This window comes from Lissotriton vulgaris, chromosome 9 (assembly GCF_964263255.1).
Source record: "Lissotriton vulgaris chromosome 9, aLisVul1.2, whole genome shotgun sequence".
Classification (NCBI taxonomy): domain Eukaryota; kingdom Metazoa; phylum Chordata; class Amphibia; order Caudata; family Salamandridae; genus Lissotriton; species Lissotriton vulgaris.
Window position 1 is genome coordinate 393,299,047 of NC_141697.1, and position 27,914 is coordinate 393,326,960.

The 27,914-nt window shown below is 42.1% G+C and overlaps 1 pseudogene; it reads left to right on the top strand.

The window, feature by feature from the left end:
* Positions 1 to 678: 678 nt before the first annotated feature.
* Positions 679 to 27,892, top strand: LOC147690176 (uncharacterized; annotated as a pseudogene).
* The last annotated feature ends 22 nt before the right edge of the window (positions 27,893 to 27,914 follow it).

A 27,914-nucleotide genomic window follows, 5' to 3' on the forward strand; every position in this document is an offset into this window, starting at 1 on the left:
ATTTGGATTCTCCCCTGTTTTTACCACTACTCTGCCTGGGCACTCGTCCCCTTACTTGCACTTAATTTTCGGAAAGTGCACTGCCGTTTGGCGGGTCCGGGTCCCGGGGTTGGACTCTTGTGGGCGCCATCTTGGCTTGGGTGAGTGGAAATTTAGGCGGGCGCCATCTTGGAGCGTCGCGACGCTCGAGCTCTTTATTGCGAAGCCTACTTAAGGCAGACTCGCTTGCTCATCACTTTGATTAAGTGCTGCATTAGCGCAGGTCACGCTGCCAGTGCGCTGTGTTTTTAAATTTACCTTTCTTGCATTTTCGTTATTTTGTTTGGATTCTCCCCTGTTTTTACCACTACTCTGCCTGGGCACTCGTCCCCTTACTTGCACTTAATTTTCGAAAGCGCACCGCTGTTTGGCGGGTCCGGGTCCCGGGGTTGGACTCTTGTGGGCGCCATCTTGGCTTGGGTGAGTGGAAATTTAGGCGGGCGCCATCTTGGAGCGTCCCGACGCTCGAGCTCTTTATTGCGACGCCTACTTAAAGTCGTCCTCTCCCGCGCAGCGGGACCGCGCAGTGGGATGCCGTCGCTTAGCCGGAGTCGTGCCAGAGTCCTGCCCGTCTGCGCTCGTCCGCGTCGAGGAAGCGTGAGCGAGGCCGGGACTCTGGCACTTAGTCATCATACCACCATGCAGAATACTTTGCCGCTCAGGTACAATCGCGCCGCTCTTCTTTCTATTAGAGAGAGGCTCTCGGTGTGTGGTCATGATCCTGTGCACCCGCTGTCGGGCCCTTATGACTGTGCCTAGGCAGTTTGTCACTTGATACCCCCTCTGGGGTGCGCTTTGTGGAAAGGAATGCCCCAAGTACACGTACTAATATTTCTGAGCGTGTACTTAGCATATGGAGTCTGAACGTGAGATCGCTGGTCAAGCACCATCAGTCCTTACGTGATATGATCGAAAAGGACTCTCCTGACCTCATCTTCATCACTGAGACTTGGCTTCAGGATGCGGACACTGCAATAATCAATCTGGCATTCCCTTCCAACTACACAGTGTTCACTCTTAACCGCACTTCTAGAGGGGGTGGCATAGCTATGGTGATAAAATCTTGCTTCCTGGCTGAATGGAAAGCTCTTGACTTACCAGCGTGTGAGAGCGCTTCTTTTAAGGTAGCCTTCAGTCATCAGTTTACTCTTAGCGGTATGCTCATTTACCGCCCGCCAGGGAACGACACTGTCTTCAAGGCTGCTCTTGCTGACCTGGTCAGCTCCTTAGCTCCAAGATGTGCTAATTTTAACATCGTAGGCGACCTCAATATCCATCTTGATCAGAGGTCATCAGAACCTATTAATACCTTCCTAGCGGACCTTGAAGCCATGCAATTGAACCAACTAGTTACCTCCCCTACCCACATAGGAGGTCATATCCTTGACCCCTTCTTTACTACACTGGAGCGGGCTACGGCTTCTGACCCGATGGTGGTAGGCTGGACTGATCATCTGTTGGTTAAAGTTTCATGCCCTATATTTGACCCACAATTTAAACCTGTGGACAGACTGATCCTTAAAAGAAATTGGCATAAGCTCAAACTGGAGGAGTTTTTTAAGATCTTGGAGGCGCAGCCCCTGGGCAATCTGCTGAATGTGGAACAAGGATATGATCAGTTTCGTAACTGGGTCCTAGCCGCCCTTGACTCTCTTATACCGATGCGCTGGTCAAAATGCCATGCTAAAGTTCCCAGCCCATGGTATAATAATACTCTTGCCGAGCTTAAGAGAACGTGCCGGCGAGCTGAGAGGGCGTGAGAGATCCTTTGATCCCACCTTGAAATCTTTGTATTTTGCCCAGCTTAAGATCTATCACAGGACAATCTGTCAAACCCGGGCCGCACACTATGCTTTCGAGTTTCAGAATAGCCCCAACCCATCTAAATTAATCTTTAAGGTTCTCAAAGACCTTATGGGGAAACGGGCCACCTCGGTGGAAATCTGCACGTACTCTCACTGTGAAAGTCTGGCATCCTTTTTCGTGGAGAAAGTGCAGGCAATCTATCGAGGATTTACGTCATCTGTGCCCGGTGCTGAGCAAACTGGTGTGATGGCTACGGTTCATGAAACCCTTTCCTCCCTGCCAGTAATGTCTGACGAGGTTTTCGATACTCTGAGCCTCAAAATTAAATCCGGCTCTCCATTAGATCCGCTGAAGCCAGAGTTATTCAAACTTCTTCCTCCCCTATGTCGTGAGCCTATATTGGATCTGATCAATTTATCGCTCACATCGGGTGTGGTCCCCTCTTCCTGGAAGCAGGCAGTGGTCAGCCCAATTTTAAAGAAGCCTAACCTTGACCCCCTATTACCAGAAAACTACCGTACCATCTCCCTTCTGCCCTGGACCGCTAAGGTTACTGAGGCACACGTGAACTCCATCTTGTCCGCCCACCTTTCTCGTAATAACATTCTAGACGAGATCCAGAATGGTTTTCGTGCACAACACAGCACCGAAACTGCACTGCTCTTTATGACCGAGCACTTGCGAACGGTGCTAGATGCTGGGCAAACAGCGGCGCTCCTTCTGTTAGATCTGAGCGCCGCGTTTGACATGGTGTCTCACGACATTCTGATCCGGCGGTTGGAGGAAGTGGGAATTGAGGGGTCTGCTTTCCAATGGTTTCGCTCTTTCCTCTCGGACCGGTTTTTTAAAGTGGCTATTCCACCTGGTCAGTCCTCTTTCCATCCTCTGGAGCTGGGGGTTCCGCAGGGCTCTGCGTTGAGCCCTACTCTGTTCAACCTATATGTGAAACCGCTGGCTGCAGTCGTCAGACAATGTGGCCTAACCATGACATTGTATGCCGACGACACGCAGCTGGCGGTGACACTCAGCGGTGATCCCGAGGTGAACGCTCCCAGATTCCGTGCAGGACTCATAGCCGTGGCAAATTGGATGCGAACTAACTGTCTGCAGTTAAATGCCAAAAAAAACGAGGTCCTGATTTTAGGAAAACAGGCGGAGCTCTGGGGAGACCAGTGGTGGCCTCCAGAATTGGGGGTGACTCCCATCCCAGCTGCCGAAGTTAAGAACTTGGGGGTCTGGCTGGATCCTACACTCTCCTTCACCAGCCACACGAAGAAGGTTGCAGCTACCTGTTATGGTATTCTGCGAGGGCTAAGACCGGTCCTCAAATTCTTTGACCCCCCTACTCGGCAACTGGTGGTCCAAGCCTCCATTCTTTCGCGGCTGGACTATGGGAGTGCGCTGCTGCTCGGAGTGAATCAGGCAGAGGCTACTAGACTGCAAAGGGTGCAGAATGCCGCGGCACGTGCCATCGTTGGCCTTCCTAGACAGTGCTCTGTCTCTGCAGTTTTGACCTCTCTCCACTGGCTGCCGGTCAGACAGAGAATTAAATTTAAGGCTCTCTGCCTGACATTTAAAATCTTGAAGCTCTCCTCTCCTCCAGCCCTCGCTAAGCTTGTCTCCTCCTATGTCCCTACGCGGTCTCTTAGATCGGAATTTCTCCATTTGGCGGTTAATACACGGTTTAGACTTAGTAGGATGGGAGGTCGCTCCTTTCGAGTATTAGCGGCAGGATTGTCGAATTCTCTCCCCGTCCATATTCGAGCCTTGAACAGCCTTACTCCCTTTAGGCGTGCCATAAAAACTTTTTTGTTCCCAATTGCTGAATGATTTCTTCTTTTCTTTCCCCAGCATCGATTTGTTATGTTGTGGTACCTGATCAGGCGCCGGGACGCCCCTTTGCTGGGGCAGCTGCGCGCCTTATAAAAACTATTAACATAACATAACATAACATAACATACAATGTATAATGACAGTATTAATGAGGTTAATAATATCAATAAGCCATGGTGTATTCTTTTCTTGTTTTATTCCAAATCTTCACATACAAGTAGCCAACGCGTTTCGTCCGAAGGACTTCTTCAGGGCCACAACAAACAAATATGCAAAAATATACATATTATAAAGTGCTATATTACAATTAAAAGCCTAATTTATTTATACAACCTCTTTGGGAAAGGGGAGTCTAAAATGCGGTTACATGATTTATACAAAGGAGTGGCTTACTGACAAAAGTTCAATTTAAATCTCATTGAAGCAAGGAATACACAACATGATTTATTTTATAACAAGATGAAGAGACAAAAAGCTGGATGTTACTGCAAAGGATTACAGAGTTGGGAAAACCATTGTAATGAGAAAAAGTGCCAAAAAATTATTTTTCATTAAACCAAAATACATATTTAAGATCTGTGAACAAGTCTCCAGTGTGATGGGCTAAGTTGCTTTACAATTTAAAAAAGTTTTTGGCAAGCCAATGTTGAACTCATGGTGGAACAGAAGAAGTAATCTTCTAACATTTGTAGTTAGACACAAGGAGGACAAGGATTCAACAAAGAAAGGTTATATCCTACCGAATAATGATAAGATGCTGTTTTGTGTTCTGGACTTTAACAGTAAGAAACAATCTCCAGCTACTGTGTTGGCACCAGTCTCCAGGAACTTGGGTGGCAAATATCCTATTTATAAGCAAGGGAAGGGTGTAAATCTCTCCTGCTCAGTGTATAATTTATACATTTATTCATGGTTCATTGGGCTGACATAAAACATACCTTGTGTTCTGTGATGGACTGGTCAAGTTTCTGTGATAGATATATTCCAGCAAAAAGAAAGGATGTCAAAATACACATCCATGAAAGGTGATGTCAATATTCACCCTAGTGAGAATAAATAATAATAAAAGCTGGGTTAAAAACCCAGAAGGAAAATATCATCATGCCTGTTATATAAACACTGAAGAGATATTTTATTAAATTCCCAGGATGAACCTGGTTATGTGGGGCACGTGCATTTACTGTTTAGCATGTGCATTCGTTAAGGTAAACATGCACACACCCTAATAGAGGTAAGAATAATGGTAAATTAAAGCCTCTGGGAAGGAAAAGCAAGCGTGCATGTCATATGCGCAGTCATAGGTATTTGGATTTCATAGCAAGTCCTCAATATGTAGGGCACATGCTTCTGCTATTTTGAAATACCAGTCCATTGTGCTGGACATATACCATGTCAACATTTTGATGCCTATCCCTGGATTCCATAGAACAACAACATTACTAAAGAGTAGTGTGCTAAAGCAAAAGGGAATAAAGTTTAAACCCAAATGTCGAGTGGCAGAAAGAGCCCCACAACCCCAGCCAGTTTAAAATTAGTGTACAAATGCCCTCCCCAGGTTTCACTTACTTCGCTAAATAACATGTCTCTGTTTCCTTCGGTCTCCTCGGTCGTTGTCTCGGAAAGGTAGTTCGAGATAGACACCGAGCCGGGCCGGTTTAAATAGCCCGCTAAACAAACTTCACCTGCTGTCAATTGACACCAAGGTCGCGTATAAGGATGCTTGCACTGCCGCCATTTTGAAGTGTGCAGATAGTGCATGAAAACAGTACAAAGATGCAGTGAAATTAACGAAAAGACCCCTGATTTTACCGCATGTTGTAATCTTATGAGAGGGGTGTGATCCAGATGTATTATGGAAAGATCTATTATTTTTTAAGGTCACTAATTAATAATATACAGTTCCGTAATTAATTCATGCGTAACGGACTGGGATGCGATGCCTGTTAAGAATCGTCAAAAGAACGGATACTTATTATTTTCTGGGTATTACACACCTCGTAAAACAAGGTTTCAGAGGTTGGCAGCTAGCATTAGACGTTATCGAGGGAAACAAAAAACGGACAACAATTATATCCGATATGTGCTTTTTAGCGTGCCATTTTAGGTCGGAAAACAATCAGGGCAATACACTAGAAATAATATATCGACATGGTAATTTCTGTATGTTCTTTACGGTTTAACAAAAATTCATTCTACTCTGGTTTATTTTATTGGTTTACGGCATTTTATATTAAGAAGTTCTAATCCATTGTGACCTTTTATGCTGGTTGGTGAGTTATTTACAAAGCATATTGGGCATCACGGAATGGCTCATTATTAGAACACATTATTATTAAATGATTTGGGTGACAATGTTTACTAGGGCCAATGTCAGATACCAAGGAATGGCTCATTGTTAAAACACATTCTGACTCAATAATTTGAGTAACAATATTTGCTAGAGCCCATGTCAGATACCAAGGAATGGCTCATTGTTAAACCACCTTCTCACTCGATGACTTGGGACACAGTATTTGCTAGAGCCAATGTAAGATACATTCTATTCTTAGATCCACAATATTAATTATGAATGATCATGCAAGCTTGTTTTAGGGAGACAATGTCTCGTAATTGTTTTATCATGTACAGAAAACACTTAGTATAACAATAATGAACAACTGGACTATCGGAATACATCCATAAAGATTATTTACAGATAAATTTTGTATAACACTGAACGATGGTACATATATTTATACAATTCCAAAACTCATTCATCTGGAAACATACGAGAGGACTAAATTTCATCAACAGAGTGTATACTAGAGGACAGGTATTATTACAGAAAATGGTATAACTCATTGTTGATGTTAAGTCCCTTTGTAATGCTACGAAGCCGACAAATCCATACCGCTTCCCTTTGTCTAAGCATCTTAATTCTGTCTCCACCTCTTGTTGGGGGTTGAACATGATCTATGCCAAAAAAACAGATATTAGATTGATGCGGGTGGTTTTCCTGAATGTGCATAGACACAGGATATCTGTCATCTCTATTTCGTATGGCTCTCACGTGCTCCTGAATGCAGGTTTTAAGGTTTCTAATACTACTGCCCACATATATTTTGTTGCATGCGCATACAATAATATACACAGTGTAGGTAGTGTTGCAATTGATAACAGAATTTATGGAGAACTCCTTTTCAGTGTTATACTTGGGCCACCAGACGAGTCGAAACGTCGACGCCCAATTTTTGATCTCACCTGGACCTTGAAGTAGTGTGGCTCACTGGTTAGAGGCGGCAGACCCGAGAGCAGAGGACGGCCCGGGACCAGGGTTCGATTCCCGGCGTGGCAGGTTTCTGGACCAGGGTCAGCGGACTCGATAATTCTCTCGCCTCGGTGCCCACTCTGATCAGCGATCACACTCGGCAACTCTGGGCATTAGCTTGCCTCATCTTCACTAACGGCCCCACCAGACCGCAGGGGATGCCTGGTCTCACCCTGGAGATACCCATTAAGGGACCATCTCTCAGGGAAGCCAGGAAGGGTTTCGCAGCGGTCGAAGCGCCTTGGGACCCTACGGGTAAGTAGTGCGCTATATAAATGCCAATACATTTACATTTACATTTACCTTAATTCACCCCCCAACTTGATGTGCTCAATTTGGAATTTATGTCCATTTTGCATTGATGAAATTGCATATGAATAATATTATGGCTTGGGGAGGAGCCTAGCCTGCAACCATGATGGCCGCCTAAACCCTCGGCTCCGTTAGTTGTTGTATTGTATATCTGGATGCAATGATAGAAGCAGCAAAATGCCAGTTGGGGGCACACTGTGCTAAGCACAGATTTTAGCTTACCTGTTTAGCCATGCCCTTAATTGCATCGACCATGCTGCTTTGAAAGACTCCCCTCCTTGTGCATTTATAACCACAGATGTATTTTACTACCAGTAAAAATTCACAATTAGAAGAGATTACCAGACGTAAGAGGGTTACAGTTACTGGTAGAAATGCTGATTTTCACAAGTGATGGCATGACACTTTGTCCCCAAAAGGCAGGAGGACATATGAGTATAAGGGGATGCAGGAACATGTATGGGAATGTATTGTTTTCTAACCTGTTATGACGTGGTGATTAACCTGTATAAAAGGGTTACTGGTGAGTGTTGGTATATGTCCTTGTTACCAGTGAGTGTTGGTTATATGTCCTTGTTACCACTAGTGTTGGTTATATGTCCTTGTTCCAGTGAGTGTTGGTTATATGTCCTTGTTACCAGTGAGTGTTGGTTATATGTCCTTGTTACCTGTGAGTGTTGCTTATATGTCCTTGTTACCAGTAGTGTTTGTTATATGTCCTTGTTACCAGTGAGTGTTGGTTATATGACCTTGTTAACAGTTAGTGTTGGTTATATGTCCTTGTTACCAGTGAGTGTTAGTTATATATCCTTGTTACCCATGAGTGTTGGTTATATGTCCTTGTTACCAGTGAGTGTTGGTTAGTCCTTGTTACCAATGAGCGTTGGTTATATGTCCTTGTTACCACTGAGTGTTGGTTATTTGTTCTTCGTTACCAGTGAGTGCTGGTTATATGTTCTTCGTTACCAGTGAGTGTTGATTATATGTTCTTGTTACCAGTGAGTGTTGTGAGTGTTGGTTATATGTCCTTGTTACTAGTGAGTATTGGCTATATGTCCTTGTCATGAGTGAGTGTTGGTTGTATATTCTTGTTACCAGTGAGTGTTGGTTATATGTCCTTGTTACCAGTGAGTGTTGGTTATATATCCTTGTTACCAGTGAGTGTTGGTTATATGTCCTTATTACCAGTGAGTGTTTGTTACATGTCCTTGTTACCAGTGAGTGTTGGTTATATATCCTTGTTGCCAGTGAGTGTTGGTAATATGTCCTTGTTACCAGTGAGTGTTAGTTATATGTCCTTGATACCAGTGAGTGTTGGTTATATGTCCTTGTTACAAAGCTGTAGGTAGCACGGGCCGCTACCTGGATCCAGAAGCTACCACCAGCTGCACTCACTCGTGCTACCTACAGATTTCCAGATACTTCTGTTGACCTACGACCTGAACATACCCTTTCTAGTCTTTCCGCTAACCGGCATATTGTGCCCAGCGAGAGTCTTCCCTGCCATAGGACTCGTTGCGCCTCTCCATGCTACGAAGCCAGTTTTCATTTCACTGGACTTGCGCGCCATTATCGTAGGAATCCAACAGCCCTGCTGAGTCATATCCTCCACACGATGTGACAAAACACGTGTCGGCTGATTGTATTTTTGTATGTACTGATCAAGATTGAACCATAAAACTAAAGACTTAAGCATCATTGGATCTTGACTCCGTTAACTTGTACTTTGTCCAACTCTTCTGGTTCTGACACAAGAACAAAGTACTTTGATATGTGTGCACAGGACTTGTACCTAATTGTTTGGTATGGGACTTGTCCCTCACCTTTACAGGGGCTGTTTTCTGTCTGGGTTTGTACCCCTGACCTGTTTGCACCGTGATATCTGAAGACATTTATATCAAACTTATATCGTACCTGCTTGAGCGCCATTTCTTCCTGTCCTTTACCCAAACCCAATCTTCTCTCACCTCTTAGTCATTTATTCTGATATTTGATTTATGTTCTCACACCTTTGCATGGTCTTTTTTGCTGTTTGTGTTACGTAATCAAGACATCGTAGTGCACTTATTGTAGAAATAAAAGTGTTGTCACAAGTATAATATGCTCTTACGGGTATTGGCTTAAATGGAAAATGTCATCTTTTGCGGCATTGTAGAAGTGGCTGCAATGTAAATACGGGAATGCACCTGACTATTCATTTGCTATTTTAGTCTAGTGTTAATTTTTCTGCCTTTTTACCTGCTCAAATCCAATTTATGTCTGGAGCTGTGGCCTTCTGTACATACAATTTGTGGTTCCTCTACAGATACTTTCTTCAGGTTTTCATCCATTTGTAGTAGTTGTCATTGTTTCTGTACTATTTTCTGTATATGTCTGTAAATAAGTGGAGATTAACATTCCTCTCTCACTCTGCTGTTTCTTTATTTGATCCTACACAGGTTGTTGTTGTTGTTTCATCAATTCCGCCTTGTATGACCACATTAATGGTTTGCACTTAAAACGGAGTTAAACTATGTACTAATATAATAGTGTTGTTAATAGAAGGGTATTCTCCGCGGGAGTAGTATTTAGCTCTGTAATTTATATACTCTCAAATTCAGCTACAATACCAAAATGTAGGATTTAACTGTGGAAAAGAATTTCGAGGAGAGACATAAATATAATAACATTTTATTTTTGTAATGTTTTTGTGAAGTACAGTTGAATATAAACAGAATAAAAATAATACAGAAGTTAGTTTATGAAATTGGTTAATTAAGGTAATGACAATGTGTTTGAATGAACCAAGAAGGGAGAAGTCTGGGAAATCAAGGAATAAGTAGGCATTGACAAAGCCACTAGTTACTGCGTTTAATGAACTAATGTAGCCTAGACATTTTACCAGCCAATGCTTGTTTGTTGCTTTTGTTAGTTGGCATTGTAAGGGAAGAAAGGAACGAGGGAGGAGACCAAGGGCAGGGGATTCAAATTGAAAGAATCCTGGGCAGCCATCTTAAAATGACATTGCAATCTTTGAATATTGTTTTACCATTCACCGATGAATGCTTGTTTGGAATCAACACATCAGCTGTTTTAGACCGGTACAACAATGATAAGAATGCAAAATAACATTCCAGAAAAGATAGTACTGGGCGGCCATCCCAGAATTGTACTGCGTAGTGTGTCATTGGTGTACTGTTCCAAGATGACTGATGTATTACATCTAAAAGCGGAGGCCATATTAAAATGGTAAAACAATGCTAAAGTTTTTCAACATCATTTAGAGATAGACACCCATAGAAGCTGTCTTTGCAGGGGGTGTAGTGCACTGAAAGTGCCAGAACACCATATAGGGCCACATGTATTACATTTGGAAATTGCGATTTCCTAATTGAGATTTTCTGAGAATCGTAATTAGGTAATCGCTATTTCCAATGTATTCAATTTCATGAGTTTCATAAACCGATTCCTGGTGGGCCGCAAATCAATCTAACTCCTTAATATTAATGAGGTAGATCGCAATTCGAGACCCCCTAAGAATTGCTAAAATCACAGGGATGATGCCCTGCTGAGGTCAGAAGACCATTTTCAAAAAATGGGGCAACCCAATAGGTCAAGGACCTGGGTGAAGTGCGATAAGAGAAACAATGGTCCTTACCATCAATTAGATATTACATGAGTCAATACTTAGTTACTCAGGCAAAACATTATTTAGAGCATATCATAACTCAACAGCTCAATGTGATGAATCCCATATATGATACAACAAAAGCAACAGACTTATTTCTTACCAAGCAATTTAATTCATTGCTAATCCAATAGATATTTTTCATAATTCATAAAAACAATTTCTGAATATCAATTCAGTACTGTCAATAATCACATTAGTACAGCAAATTGATTAAAGGTGAATATGCCGCAAGAGGGGACGTGCAAAGGTAGACGTGATAAGGAATGATATAAGTGTTTAGAGGACATATAGAAAGAATCAGAAAATTGTGACAAGGAGTGGATTACAATCTTTACAATGGAGAAAAAACGGTTTCGGAATCACAGCCCAAATAAACACCCAGCCATAATATTATTCATATGCAATTTCATCAATGCAAAATGGACATAAATTCCAAATTGAGCACATCAAGTTGGGGGGTGAATCAAGGTCCAGGTGAGATCAAAAATTGGGTGTCGACGTTTCGACTCGTCTAGTGGCCCGATGGGTAGGTTACACCTCGGCCGTGCGAGGCTTCATCAGGACAATAGAAGGAAGGGCAATATCACCAAGGCTTGGTAGTCCCTAAAATGATTAAGGGCATAGTAAGTCTGTTGCACTGATCTAACTATTCCTTGATAATTTAAGGTACCCACAAAAGTGGGCAAGGCTTTTACCCGCAAAAGTGAAGAGCGGAAGTATATCAACCGTGTGTGGACTCTCTCACATCGGGAAGGGGTATATTATTCTACCTGAAGAACAGATATCCATATGTGGGCTTTCTCACACCGGAAAGGGGTATATTATTTCACCTAGAGGACAATTATATAATAATAAATACTCTGTAGGACAGCCTCAAGAATACTCTGCTTATATAAAAAAAAAAATTAAATTGGGGGGGGGGGGTTGATAAACTTTTTGAATTGCCTTCCTACCTTCAGGTTAATTTTTAATTTTTAACGTCTAAATTATAAGTAAGGCTCCCTGTTTTCTGTTTTTACTGATTTTTACAGATGAATACAGACAGAACTATTTATTTTCTTGTCTGTATTTATTTTTAAATGTGGATAAAAACGGAAATTGGATGCTTCTTGAGTGATTATAAATACACTTTGCTATGCCTGTCAAGCCAATAACCATGTGGATTCATAGGTAAGGTGGTTAAAAAAGAAAGGAACTTCAATAAAGAGGCTTAAACAGCAGTAGATATGCACAAGGCTGATACTGAAATGTGCTTATTTTCATATGAGTGCATTGAGTTATATTCTGCGGGTGTTCATATCACTGAAACCTGGCAGGCATTCAAGCATGACTGCATATTTATTGGTTAAATAAATGTGGAAATAAACCAGTTTCAGCTTAACTTTTTTCACAAAACTCATAATAAATATGGATTAATACATATAAAGTTGACAAAAAATAAATATGGATAAATACAGAAGGAAATGACGAAAAAAGAAATACCATAAAACCGGGAGCCCTAATTATAAGCAGTGAAATTATCCTTAGACCATAATGCAGTATAATATTTTGACAAATAGGCTGTCCATCCAATACAGTTTACAAATTCTTAAAAAACATCTTGATCATAGAGTCTTTTTACTAGTTCTATGATGATGCCATCGTTCCCTGAGTGATATTACTTCCGCGTTTGGCACGTTCCCTAACAAACGCTGGAAGTCCGACGAGTGAGGCGCTTCTCGAATGAAGGTAGGGTGTGCTTTCCTCTTTGATAAACTCAAAAACTCTTGAAGTTCCCTTATAATACACCCGTTGGTTCAATATAAGTTTTAATCTATTTCAGGTTGAACCCCTTCTTTGATTAAGATCACGGGGGATATAGTCTGCCACGCCGCGAGTGATGGCTATGCAAATTCTCTCTTTAAACGCGAGGAACTTGTTCCAACAAGAGGTATGTGTACACCTTGTTGCTCTTTATTGAATCAAATGAGACTGAAGTCACATCACATTACTTTTCAGAGATACGGATGTGACTTATGCCTAATCTGCACGATACCCTAGTAATTTTTGGACACCAGTGCGGTTCATATATAACAACCGCTGGGAATCAATCAATATATCGATTGAGCACAATTGGCTATGTAAATTCCCTCATTGAACGCGAGGAACTTGTTCCAACAAGAGGTATGTGTACACCTTGTTGTTCCCTATTGAATTAAATGAGCCTGAAGTCGGCCCCAGCATTTTTTACAACAAAATCACATTACTTTTCAGAGATACTGATGTGACTTATGCCTAATCTGCATAATACCCTTGTAATGTTTGGACATCAGTGCTGTCTATATATAACAACCGTTGGGAACTAATCAATATACCCATTGAGCAGAATTGGATAGCGTAAGGTACGTAAACCCCCCCAATTTCATATATATATATTTTTTTATATATAAGCAGAATATTCTTGAGGCTGTCCTACAGAGGTTTTATTATTATATATTTGTCCTCTAGGTGAAATAATATACCCATTTCCGGTGTGAGAAAGCCCACATACGGATATCTGTTCTTCAGGTGGAATAATATACCCCTTCCCGATGTGAGAGAGTCCACATACGGTTGATATACTTCCGCTCTTCACTTTTGCGGGTAAGCCTTGCCCCCTTTTGTGGGTACCTTAAATTATCAAGGAATAGTTAGATCAGTGTAACAGACTTACTATGCCCTTAATCATTTTAGGGACTACCAAGCCTTGGTGATATTGCCCTTCCTTCTATTGTCCTGATAAAGACTCGCACGGCCGAGCTTTAACCTACCCGTCGGGCCACTAGACGAGTCGAAACGTCGACGCCCAATTTATGATCTCACCCGGACCTTGTTTCACCCCCCAACTTGACGTGCTCAATTTGAAATTTATGTCCATTTTGCATTGATGAAATTGCATATGAATAATATTATTCGACAAAAATGGTTCAGCATGGTTCAGGTGCTGCATTAGCGCAGGTCGCGCTGCCAGTGCGCTGTGTTTTTAAATTTACCTTTCTTGCATTTTCGCTATTTTGTTTGGATTCTCCCCTGTTTTTACCACTACTCTGCCTGGGCACTCGTCCCCTTACTTGCACTTAATTTTCGGAAAGTGCACCGCCGTTTGGCGGGTCCGGGTCCCGGGGTTGGACTCTTGTGGGCGCCATCTTGGCTTGGGTGAGTGGAAATTTAGGCGGGCGCCATCTTGGAGCGTCGCGACGCTCGAGCTCTTTATTGCGAAGCCTACTTAAGGCAGACTCGCTTGCTCATCACTTTGATTAGGTGCTGCATTAGCGCAGGTCGCGCTGCCAGTGCGCTGTGTTTTTAAATTTACCTTTCTTGCATTTTCGTTATTTTGTTTGGATTCTCCCCTGTTTTTACCACTACTCTGCCTGGGCACTCGTCCCCTTACTTGCACTTAATTTTCGAAAGCGCACCGCTGTTTGGCGGGTCCGGGTCCCGGGGTTGGACTCTTGTGGGCGCCATCTTGGCTTGGGTGAGTGGAAATTTAGGCGGGCGCCATCTTGGAGCGTCCCGACGCTCGAGCTCTTTATTGCGACGCCTACTTAAAGTCGTCCTCTCCCGCGCAGCGGGACCGCGCAGTGGGATGCCGTCGCTTAGCCGGAGTCGTGCCAGAGTCCTGCCCGTCTGCACTCGTCCGCGTCGAGGAAGCGTGAGCGGGGCCGGGACTCTGGCACTTAGTCATCATACCACCATGCAGAATACTTTGCCGCTCAGGTACAATCGCGCCGCTCTTCTTTCTATTAGAGAGAGGCTCTCGGTGTGTGGTCATGATCCTGTGCACCCGCTGTCGGGCCCTTATGACTGTGCCTAGGCAGTTTGTCACTTGATACCCCCTCTGGGGTGCGCTTTGTGGAAAGGAATGCCCCAAGTACACGTACTAATATTTCTGAGCGTGTACTTAGCATATGGAGTCTGAACGTGAGATCGCTGGTCAAGCACCATCAGTCCTTACGTGATATGATCGAAAAGGACTCTCCTGACCTCATCTTCATCACTGAGACTTGGCTTCAGGATGCGGACACTGCAATAATCAATCTGGCATTCCCTTCCAACTACACAGTGTTCACTCTTAACCGCACTTCTAGAGGGGGTGGCATAGCTATGGTGATAAAATCTTGCTTCCCGGCTGAATGGAAAGCTCTTGACTTACCAGCGTGTGAGAGCGCTTCTTTTAAGGTAGCCTTCAGTCATCAGTTTACTCTTAGCGGTATGCTCATTTACTGCCCGCCAGGGAACGACACTGTCTTCAAGGCTGCTCTTGCTGACCTGGTCAGCTCCTTAGCTCCAAGATGTGCTAATTTTAACATCGTAGGCGACCTCAATATCCATCTTGATCAGAGGTCATCAGAACCTATTAATACCTTCCTAGCGGACCTTGAAGCCATGCAATTGAACCAACTAGTTACCTCCCCTACCCACATAGGAGGTCATATCCTTGACCCCTTCTTTACTACACTGGAGCGGGCTACGGCTTCTGACCCGATGGTGGTAGGCTGGACTGATCATCTGTTGGTTAAAGTTTCATGCCCTATATTTGACCCACAATTTAAACCTGTGGACAGACTGATCCTTAAAAGAAATTGGCATAAGCTCAAACTGGAGGAGTTTTTTAAGATCTTGGAGGCGCAGCCCCTGGGCAATCTGCTGAATGTGGAACAAGGATATGAGCAGTTTCGTAACTGGGTCCTAGCCGCCCTTGACTCTCTTATACCGATGCGCTGGTCAAAATGCCATGCTAAAGTTCCCAGCCCATGGTATAATGATACTCTTGCCGAGCTTAAGAGAACGTGCCGGCGAGCTGAGAGGGCGTGGAGAGATCCTTTGATCCCACCTTGAAATCTTTGTATTTTGCCCAGCTTAAGATCTATCACAGGACAATCTGTCAAACCCGGGCCGCACACTATGCTTTCGAGTTTCAGAATAGACCCAACCCATCTAAATTAATCTTTAAGGTTCTCAAAGACCTTATGGGGAAACGGGCCACCTCGGTGGAAATCTGCACGGACTCTCACTGTGAAAGTCTGGCATCCTTTTTCGTGGAGAAAGTGCAGGCAATCTATCGAGGATTTACGTCATCTGTGCCCGGTGCTGAGCAAACTGGTGTGATGGCTACGGTTCATGAAACCCTTTCCTCCCTGCCAGTAATGTCTGACGAGGTTTTCGATACTCTGAGCCTCAAAATTAAATCCGGCTCTCCATTAGATCCGCTGAAGCCAGAGTTATTCAAACTTCTTCCTCCCCTATGTCGTGAGCCTATATTGGATCTGATCAATTTATCGCTCACATCGGGTGTGGTCCCCTCTTCCTGGAAGCAGGCAGTGGTCAGCCCAATTTTAAAGAAGCCTAACCTTGACCCCCTATTACCAGAAAACTACCGTACCATCTCCCTTCTGCCCTGGACCGCTAAGGTTACTGAGGCACACGTGAACTCCATCTTGTCCGCCCACCTTTCTCGTAATAACATTCTAGACGAGATCCAGAATGGTTTTCGTGCACAACACAGCACCGAAACTGCACTGCTCTTTATGACCGAGCACTTGCGAACGGTGCTAGATGCTGGGCAAACAGCGGCGCTCCTTCTGTTAGATCTGAGCGCCGCGTTTGACACGGTGTCTCACGACATTCTGATCCGGCGGTTGGAGGAAGTGGGAATTGAGGGGTCTGCTCTCCAATGGTTTCGCTCTTTCCTCTCGGACCGGTTTTTTAAAGTGGCTATTCCACCTGGTCAGTCCTCTTTCCATCCTCTGGGGCTGGGGGTTCCGCAGGGCTCTGCGTTGAGCCCTACTCTGTTCAACCTATATGTGAAACCGCTGGCTGCAGTCGTCAGACAATGTGGCCTAACCATGACATTGTATGCCGACGACACGCAGCTGGCGGTGACACTCAGCGGTGATCCCGAGGTGAACGCTCCCAGATTCCGTGCAGGACTCATAGCCGTGGCAAATTGGATGCGAACTAACTGTCTGCAGTTAAATGCCAAAAAAACCGAGGTCCTGATTTTAGGAAAACAGGCGGAGCTCTGGGGAGACCAGTGGTGGCCTCCAGAATTGGGGGTGACTCCCATCCCAGCTGCCGAAGTTAAGAACTTGGGGGTCTGGCTGGATCCTACACTCTCCTTCACCAGCCACACGAAAAAGGTTGCAGCTACCTGTTATGGTATTCTGCGAGGGCTGAGACCGGTCCTCAAATTCTTCGACCCCCCTACTCGGCAACTGGTGGTCCAAGCCTCCATTCTTTCGCGGCTGGACTATGGGAGTGCGCTGCTGCTCGGAGTGAATCAGGCAGAGGCTACTAGACTGCAAAGGGTGCAGAATGCCGCGGCACGTGCCATTGTTGGCCTTCCTAGACAGTGCTCTGTCTCTGCAGTTTTGACCTCTCTCCACTGGCTGCCGGTCAGACAGAGAATTAAATTTAAGGCTCTCTGCCTGACATTTAAAATCTTGAAGCTCTCCTCTCCTCCAGCCCTCGCTAAGCTTGTCTCCTCCTATGTCCCTACGCGGTCTCTTAGATCGGAATTTCTCCATTTGGCGGTTAATACACGGTTTAGACTTAGTAGGATGGGAGGTCGCTCCTTTCGAGTATTAGCGGCAGGATTGTCGAATTCTCTCCCCGTCCATATTCGAGCCTTGAACAGCCTTACTCCCTTTAGGCGTGCCATAAAAACTTTTTTGTTCCCAATTGCTGAATGATTTCTTCTTTTCTTTCCCCAGCATCGATTTGTTATGTTGTGGTACCTGATCAGGCGCCGGGACGCCCCTTGGCTGGGGCAGCTGCGCGCCTTATAAAAACTATTAACATAACATAACACAACATAACATACAATGTATAATGACAGTATTAATGAGGTTAATAATATCAATAAGCCATGGTGTATTCTTTTCTTGTTTTATTCCAAATCTTCACATACAAGTAGCCAACGCGTTTCGTCCGAAGGACTTCTTCAGGGCCACAACAAACAAATATGCAAAAATATGCATATTATAAAGTGCTATATTACAATTAAAAGCCTAATTTATTTATACAACCTCTTTGGGAAAGGCGAGTCTAAAATGCGGTTACATGATTTATACAAAGGAGTGGCTTACTGACAAAAGTTCAATTTAAATCTCATTGAAGCAAGGAATACACAACATGATTTATTTTATAACAAGATGAAGAGACAAAAAGCTGGATGTTACTGCAAAGGATTACAGAGTTGGGAAAACCATTGTAATGAGAAAAAGTGCCAAAAAATTATTTTTCATTAAACCAAAATACATATTTAAGATCTGTGAACAAGTCTCCAGTGTGATGGGCTAAGTTGCTTTACAATTTAAAAAAGTTTTTGGCAAGCCAATGTTGAACTCATGGTGGAACAGAAGAAGTAATCTTCTAACATTTGTAGTTAGACACAAGGAGGACAAGGATTCAACAAAGAAAGGTTATATCCTACCGAATAATGATAAGATGCTGTTTTGTGTTCTGGACTTTAACAGTAAGAAACAATCTCCAGCTACTGTGTTGGCACCAGTCTCAGGGAACTTGGGTGGCAAATATCCTATTTATAAGCAAGGGAAGGGTGTAAATCTCTCCTGCTCAGTGTATAATTTATACATTTATTCATGGTTCATTGGGCTGACATAAAACATACCTTGTGTTCTGTGATGGACTGGTCAAGTTTCTGTGATAGATATATTCCAGCAAAAAGAAAGGATGTCAAAATACACATCCATGAAAGGTGATGTCAATATTCACCCTAGTGAGAATAAATAATAATAAAAGCTGGGTTAAAAACCCAGAAGGAAAATATCATCATGCCTGTTATATAAACACTGAAGAGATATTTTATTAAATTCCCAGGATGAACCTGGTTATGTGGGGCACGTGCATTTACTGTTTAGCATGTGCATTCGTTAAGGTAAACATGCACACACCCTAATAGAGGTAAGAATAATGGTAAATTAAAGCCTCTGGGAAGGAAAAGCAAGCGTGCATGTCATATGCGCAGTCATAGGTATTTGGATTTCATAGCAAGTCCTCAATATGTAGGGCACATGCTTCTGCTATTTTGAAATACCAGTCCATTGTGCTGGACATATACCATGTCAAAATTTTGATGCCTATCCCTGGATTCCATAGAACAACAACATTACTAAAGAGTAGTGTGCTAAAGCAAAAGGGAATAAAGTTTAAACCCAAATGTCGAGTGGCAGAAAGAGCCCCACAACCCCAGCCAGTTTAAAACTAGTGTACAAATGCCCTCCCCAGGTTTCACTTACTTCGCTAAATAACATGTCTCTGTTTCCTTCGGTCTCCTCGGTCGTTGTCTCGGAAAGGTAGTTCGAGATAGACACCGAGCCGGGCCGGTTTAAATAGCCCGCTAAACAAACTTCACCTGCTGTCAATTGACACCAAGGTCGCGTATAAGGATGCTTGCACTGCCGCCATTTTGAAGTGTGCAGATAGTGCATGAAAACAGTACAAAGATGCAGTGAAATTAACGAAAAGACCCCTGATTTTACCGCATGTTGTAATCTTATGAGAGGGGTGTGATCCAGATGTATTATGGAAAGATCTATTATTTTTTAAGGTCACTAATTAATAATATACAGTTCCGTAATTAATTCATGCGTAACGGACTGGGATGCGATGCCTGTTAAGAATCGTCAAAAGAACGGATACTTATTATTTTCTGGGTATTACACACCTCGTAAAACAAGGTTTCAGAGGTTGGCAGCTAGCATTAGACGTTATCGAGGGAAACAAAAAACGGACAACAATTATATCCGATATGTGCTTTTTAGCGTGCCATTTTAGGTCGGAAAACAATCAGGGCAATACACTAGAAATAATATATCGACATGGTAATTTCTGTATGTTCTTTACGGTTTAACAAAAATTCATTCTACTCTGGTTTATTTTATTGGTTTATGGCATTTTATATTAAGAAGTTCTAATCCATTGTGACCTTTTATGCTGGTTGGTGAGTTATTTACAAAGCATATTGGGCATCACGGAATGGCTCATTATTAGAACACATTATTATTAAATGATTTGGGTGACAATGTTTACTAGGGCCAATGTCAGATACCAAGGAATGGCTCATTGTTAAAACACATTCTGACTCAATAATTTGAGTAACAATATTTGCTAGAGCCCATGTCAGATACCAAGGAATGGCTCATTGTTAAACCACCTTCTCACTCGATGACTTGGGACACAGTATTTGCTAGAGCCAATGTAAGATACATTCTATTCTTAGATCCACAATATTAATTATGAATGATCATGCAAGCTTGTTTTAGGGAGACAATGTCTCGTAATTGTTTTATCATGTACAGAAAACACTTAGTATAACAATAATGAACAACTGGACTATCGGAATACATCCATAAAGATTATTTACAGATAAATTTTGTATAACACTGAACGATGGTACATATATTTATACAATTCCAAAACTCATTCATTTATCTGGAAACATACGAGAGGACTAAATTTCATCAACAGAGTGTATACTAGAGGACAGGTATTATTACAGAAAATGGTATAACTCATTGTTGATGTTAAGTCCCTTTGTAATGCTGCGAAGCCGACAAATCCATACCGCTTCCCTTTGTCTAAGCATCTTAATTCTGTCTCCACCTCTTGTTGGGGGTTGAACATGATCTATGCCAAAAAAACAGATATTAGATTGATGCGGGTGGTTTTCCTGAATGTGCATTGACACAGGATATCTGTCATCTCTATTTCGTATGGCTCTCACGTGCTCCTGAATGCAGGTTTTAAGGTTTCTAATACTACTGCCCACATATATTTTGTTGCATGCGCATACAATAATATACACAGTGTAGGTAGTGTTGCAATTGATAACAGAATTTATGGAGAACTCCTTTTCAGTGTTATACTTGGGCCACCAGACGAGTCGAAACGTCGACGCCCAATTTTTGATCTCACCTGGACCTTGAAGTAGTGTGGCTCACTGGTTAGAGGCGGCAGACCCGAGAGCAGAGGACGGCCCGGGACCAGGGTTCGATTCCCGGCGCGGCAGGTTTCTGGACCAGGGTCAGCGGACTCGATAATTCTCTCGCCTCGGTGCCCACTCTGATCAGCGATCACACTCGGCAACTCTGGGCATTAGCTTGCCTCATCTTCACTAACGGCCCCACCAGACCGCCGGGGATGCCTGGTCTCACCCTGGAGATACCCATTAAGGGACCATCTCTCAGGGAAGCCAGGAAGGGTTTCGCAGCGGTCGAAGCGCCTTGGGACCCTACGGGTAAGTAGTGCGCTATATAAATGCCAATACATTTACATTTACATTTACCTTGATTCACCCCCCAACTTGATGTGCTCAATTTGGAATTTATGTCCATTTTGCATTGATGAAATTGCATATGAATAATATTATGGCTTGGGGAGGAGCCTAGCCTGCAACCATGATGGCCGCCTAAACCCTCGGCTCCGTTAGTTGTTGTATTGTATATCTGGATGCAATGATAGAAGCAGCAAAATGCCAGTTGGGGGCACACTGTGCTAAGCACAGATTTTAGCTTACCTGTTTAGCCATGCCCTTAATTGCATCGGCCATGCTGCTTTGAAAGACTCCCCTCCTTGTGCATTTATAACCACAGATGTATTTTACTACCAGTAAAAATTCACAATTAGAAGAGATTACCAGACGTAAGAGGGTTACAGTTACTGGTAGAAATGCTGATTTTCACAAGTGATGGCATGACACTTTGTCCCCAAAAGGCAGGAGGACATATGAGTATAAGGGGATGCAGGAACATGTATGGGAATGTATTGTTTTCTAACCTGTTATGACGTGGTGATTAACCTGTATAAAAGGGTTACTGGTGAGTGTTGGTATATGTCCTTGTTACCAGTGAGTGTTGGTTATATGTCCTTGTTACCACTAGTGTTGGTTATATGTCCTTGTTCCAGTGAGTGTTGGTTATATGTCCTTGTTACCAGTGAGTGTTGGTTATATGTCCTTGTTACCTGTGAGTGTTGCTTATATGTCCTTGTTACCAGTAGTGTTTGTTATATGTCCTTGTTACCAGTGAGTGTTGGTTATATGACCTTGTTAACAGTTAGTGTTGGTTATATGTCCTTGTTACCAGTGAGTGTTGGTTATATATCCTTGTTACCCATGAGTGTTGGTTATATGTCCTTGTTACCAGTGAGTGTTGGTTAGTCCTTGTTACCAATGAGCGTTGGTTATATGTCCTTGTTACCACTGAGTGTTGGTTATTTGTTCTTCGTTACCAGTGAGTGCTGGTTATATGTTCTTCGTTACCAGTGAGTGTTGATTATATGTTCTTGTTACCAGTGAGTGTTGTGAGTGTTGGTTATATGTCCTTGTTACTAGTGAGTATTGGCTATATGTCCTTGTCATGAGTGAGTGTTGGTTGTATATTCTTGTTACCAGTGAGTGTTGGTTATATGTCCTTGTTACCAGTGAGTGTTGGTTATATATCCTTGTTACCATGAGTGTTGGTTATATGTCCTTATTACCAGTGAGTGTTTGTTACATGTCCTTGTTACCAGTGAGTGTTGGTTATATATCCTTGTTGCCAGTGAGTGTTGGTAATATGTCCTTGTTACCAGTGAGTGTTGGTTATATGTCCTTGTTACCAGTGAGTGTTGGTGATATGTTCTTTGTTACCAGCGAGTGTTGGTTATATATCCTTGTTACCAGTGAGTGTTCGTAATATATCCTTGTTACCAGTGAGTGTTAGTTATATGTCCTTGATACCAGTGAGTGTTGGTTATATGTCCTTGTTACAAAGCTGTAGGTAGCACGGGTGAGTGCAGCTGGCGGCCGCTACCTGGATCCAGAAGCTACCACCAGCTGCACTCACTCGTGCTACCTACAGATTTCCAGATACTTCTGTTGACCTACGACCTGAACATACCCTTTCTAGTCTTTCCGCTAACCGGCATATTGTGCCCAGCGGGAGTCTTCCCTGCCATAGGACTCGTTGCGCCTCTCCATGCTACGAAGCCAGTTTTCATTTCACTGGACTTGCGCGCCATTATCGTAGGAATCCAACAGCCCTGCTGAGTCATATCCTCCACACGATGTGACAAAACACGTGTCGGCTGATTGTATTTTTGTATGTACTGATCAAGATTGAACCATAAAACTAAAGACTTAAGCATCATTGGATCTTGACTCCGTTAACTTGTACTTTGTCCAACTCTTCTGGTTCTGACACAAGAACAAAGTACTTTGATATGTGTGCACAGGACTTGTACCTAATTGTTTGGTATGGGACTTGTCCCTCACCTTTACAGGGGCTGTTTTCTGTCTGGGTTTGTACCCCTGACCTGTTTGCACCGTGATATCTGAAGACATTTATATCAAACTTATATCGTACCTGCTTGAGCGCCATTTCTTCCTGTCCTTTACCCAAACCCAATCTTCTCTCACCTCTTAGTCATTTATTCTGATATTTGATTTATGTTCTCACACCTTTGCATGGTCTTTTTTGTTGTTTGTGTTACGTAATCAAGACATCGTAGTGCACTTATTGTAGAAATAAAAGTGTTGTCACAAGTATAATATGCTCTTACGGGTATTGGCTTAAATGGAAAATGTCATCTTTTGCGGCATTGTAGAAGTGGCTGCAATGTAAATACGGGAATGCACCTGACTATTCATTTGCTATTTTAGTCTAGTGTTAATTTTTCTGCCTTTTTACCTGCTCAAATCCAATTTATGTCTGGAGCTGTGGCCTTCTGTACATACAATTTGTGGTTCCTCTACAGATACTTTCTTCAGGTTTTCATCCATTTGTAGTAGTTGTCATTGTTTCTGTACTATTTTCTGTATATGTCTGTAAATAAGTGGAGATTAACATTCCTCTCTCACTCTGCTGTTTCTTTATTTGATCCTACACAGGTTGTTGTTGTTGTTTCATCAATTCCGCCTTGTATGACCACATTAATGGTTTGCACTTAAAACGGAGTTAAACTATGTACTAATATAATAGTGTTGTTAATAGAAGGGTATTCTCCGCGGGAGTAGTATTTAGCTCTGTAATTTATATACTCTCAAATTCAGCTACAATACCAAAATGTAGGATTTAACTGTGGAAAAGAATTTCGAGGAGAGACATAAATATAATAACATTTCATTTTTGTAATGTTTTTGTGAAGTACAGTTGAATATAAACAGAATAAAAATAATACAGAAGTTAGTTTATGAAATTGGTTAATTAAGGTAATGACAATGTGTTTGAATGAACCAAGAAGGGAGAAGTCTGGGAAATCAAGGAATAAGTAGGCATTGACAAAGCCACTAGTTACTGCGTTTAATGAACTAATGTAGCCTAGACATTTTACCAGCCAATGCTTGTTTGTTGCTTTTGTTAGTTGGCATTGTAAGGGAAGAAAGGAACGAGGGAGGAGACCAAGGGCAGGGGATTCAAATTGAAAGAATCCTGGGCAGCCATCTTAAAATGACATTGCAATCTTTGAATATTGTTTTACCATTCACCGATGAATGCTTGTTTGGAATCAACACATCAGCTGTTTTAGACCGGTACAACAATGATAAGAATGCAAAATAACATTCCAGAAAAGATAGTACTGGGCGGCCATCCCAGAATTGTACTGCGTAGTGTGTCATTGGTGTACTGTTCCAAGATGACTGATGTATTACATCTAAAAGCGGAGGCCATATTAAAATGGTAAAACAATGCTAAAGTTTTTCAACATCATTTAGAGATAGACACCCATAGAAGCTGTCTTTGCAGGGGGTGTAGTGCACTGAAAGTGCCAGAACACCATATAGGGCCACATGTATTACATTTGGAAATTGCGATTTCCTAATTGAGATTTTCTGAGAATCGTAATTAGGTAATCGCTATTTCCAATGTATTCAATTTCATGAGTTTCATAAACCGATTCCTGGTGGGCCGCAAATCAATCTAACTCCTTAATATTAATGAGGTAGATCGCAATTCGAGACCCCCTAAGAATTGCTAAAATCACAGGGATGATGCCCTGCTGAGGTCAGAAGACCATTTTCAAAAAATGGGGCAACCCAATAGGTCAAGGACCTGGGTGAAGTGCGATAAGAGAAACAATGGTCCTTACCATCAATTAGATATTACATGAGTCAATACTTAGTTACTCAGGCAAAACATTATTTAGAGCATATCATAACTCAACAGCTCAATGTGATGAATCCCATATATGATACAACAAAAGCAACAGACTTATTTCTTACCAAGCAATTTAATTCATTGCTAATCCAATAGATATTTTTCATAATTCATAAAAACAATTTCTGAATATCAATTCAGTACTGTCAATAATCACATTAGTACAGCAAATTGATTAAAGGTGAATATGCCGCAAGAGGGGACGTGCAAAGGTAGACGTGATAAGGAATGATATAAGTGTTTAGAGGACATATAGAAAGAATCAGAAAATTGTGACAAGGAGTGGATTACAATCTTTACAATGGAGAAAAAACGGTTTCGGAATCACAGCCCAAATAAACACCCAGCCATAATATTATTCATATGCAATTTCATCAATGCAAAATGGACATAAATTCCAAATTGAGCACATCAAGTTGGGGGGTGAATCAAGGTCCAGGTGAGATCAAAAATTGGGTGTCGACGTTTCGACTCGTCTAGTGGCCCGATGGGTAGGTTACACCTCGGCCGTGCGAGTCTTCATCAGGACAATAGAAGGAAGGGCAATATCACCAAGGCTTGGTAGTCCCTAAAATGATTAAGGGCATAGTAAGTCTGTTGCACTGATCTAACTATTCCTTGATAATTTAAGGTACCCACAAAAGTGGGCAAGGCTTTTACCCGCAAAAGTGAAGAGCGGAAGTATATCAACCGTGTGTGGACTCTCTCACATCGGGAAGGGGTATATTATTCTACCTGAAGAACAGATATCCATATGTGGGCTTTCTCACACCGGAAAGGGGTATATTATTTCACCTAGAGGACAATTATATAATAATAAATACTCTGTAGGACAGCCTCAAGAATACTCTGCTTATATAAAAAAAAAAATTAAATTGGGGGGGGGGGTTGATAAACTTTTTGAATTGCCTTCCTACCTTCAGGTTAATTTTTAATTTTTAACGTCTAAATTATAAGTAAGGCTCAATGTTTTCTGTTTTTACTGATTTTTACAGATGAATACAGACAGAACTATTTATTTTCTTGTCTGTATTTATTTTTAAATGTGGATAAAAACGGAAATTGGATGCTTCTTGAGTGATTATAAATACACTTTGCTATGCCTGTCAAGCCAATAACCATGTGGATTCATAGGTAAGGTGGTTAAAAAAGAAAGGAACTTCAATAAAGAGGCTTAAACAGCAGTAGATATGCACAAGGCTGATACTGAAATGTGCTTATTTTCATATGAGTGCATTGAGTTATATTCTGCGGGTGTTCATATCACTGAAACCTGGCAGGCATTCAAGCATGACTGCATATTTATTGGTTAAATAAATGTGGAAATAAACCAGTTTCAGCTTAACTTTTTTCACAAAACTCATAATAAATATGGATTAATACAGATAAAGTTGACAAAAAATAAATATGGATAAATACAGAAGGAAATGACAAAAAAATAAATACCATAAAACCGGGAGCCCTAATTATAAGCAGTGAAATTATCCTTAGACCATAATGCAGTATAATATTTTGACAAATAGGCTGTCCATCCAATACAGTTTACAAATTCTTAAAAAACATCTTGATCATAGAGTCTTTTTACTAGTTCTATGATGATGCCATCGTTCCCTGAGTGATATTACTTCCGCGTTTGGCGCGTTCCCTAACAAACGCTGGAAGTCCGACGAGTGAGGCGCTTCTCGAATGAAGGTAGGGTGTGCTTTCCTCTTTGATAAACTCAAAAACTCTTGAAGTTCCCTTATAATACACCCGTTGGTTCAATATAAGTTTTAATCTATTTCAGGTTGAACCCCTTCTTTGATTAAGATCACGGGGGATATAGTCTGCCACGCCGCGAGTGATGGCTATGCAAATTCTCTCTTTAAACGCGAGGAACTTGTTCCAACAAGAGGTATGTGTACACCTTGTTGCTCTTTATTGAATCAAATGAGACTGAAGTCACATCACATTACTTTTCAGAGATACGGATGTGACTTATGCCTAATCTGCACGATACCCTAGTAATTTTTGGACACCAGTGCGGTTCATATATAACAACCGCTGGGAATCAATCAATATATCGATTGAGCACAATTGGCTATGTAAATTCCCTCATTGAACGCGAGGAACTTGTTCCAACAAGAGGTATGTGTACACCTTGTTGTTCCCTATTGAATTAAATGAGCCTGAAGTCGGCCCCAGCATTTTTTACAACAAAATCACATTACTTTTCAGAGATACTGATGTGACTTATGCCTAATCTGCATGATACCCTTGTAATGTTTGGACATCAGTGCTGTCTATATATAACAACCGTTGGGAACTAATCAATATACCCATTGAGCAGAATTGGATAGCGTAAGGTACGTAAACCCCCCCAATTTCATATATATATATTTTTTTATATATAAGCAGAATATTCTTGAGGCTGTCCTACAGAGGTTTTATTATTATATATTTGTCCTCTAGGTGAAATAATATACCCATTTCCGGTGTGAGAAAGCCCACATACGGATATCTGTTCTTCAGGTGGAATAATATACCCCTTCCCGATGTGAGAGAGTCCACATACGGTTGATATACTTCCGCTCTTCACTTTTGCGGGTAAGCCTTGCCCCCTTTTGTGGGTACCTTAAATTATCAAGGAATAGTTAGATCAGTGTAACAGACTTACTATGCCCTTAATCATTTTAGGGACTACCAAGCCTTGGTGATATTGCCCTTCCTTCTATTGTCCTGATAAAGACTCGCACGGCCGAGCTTTAACCTACCCGTCGGGCCACTAGAC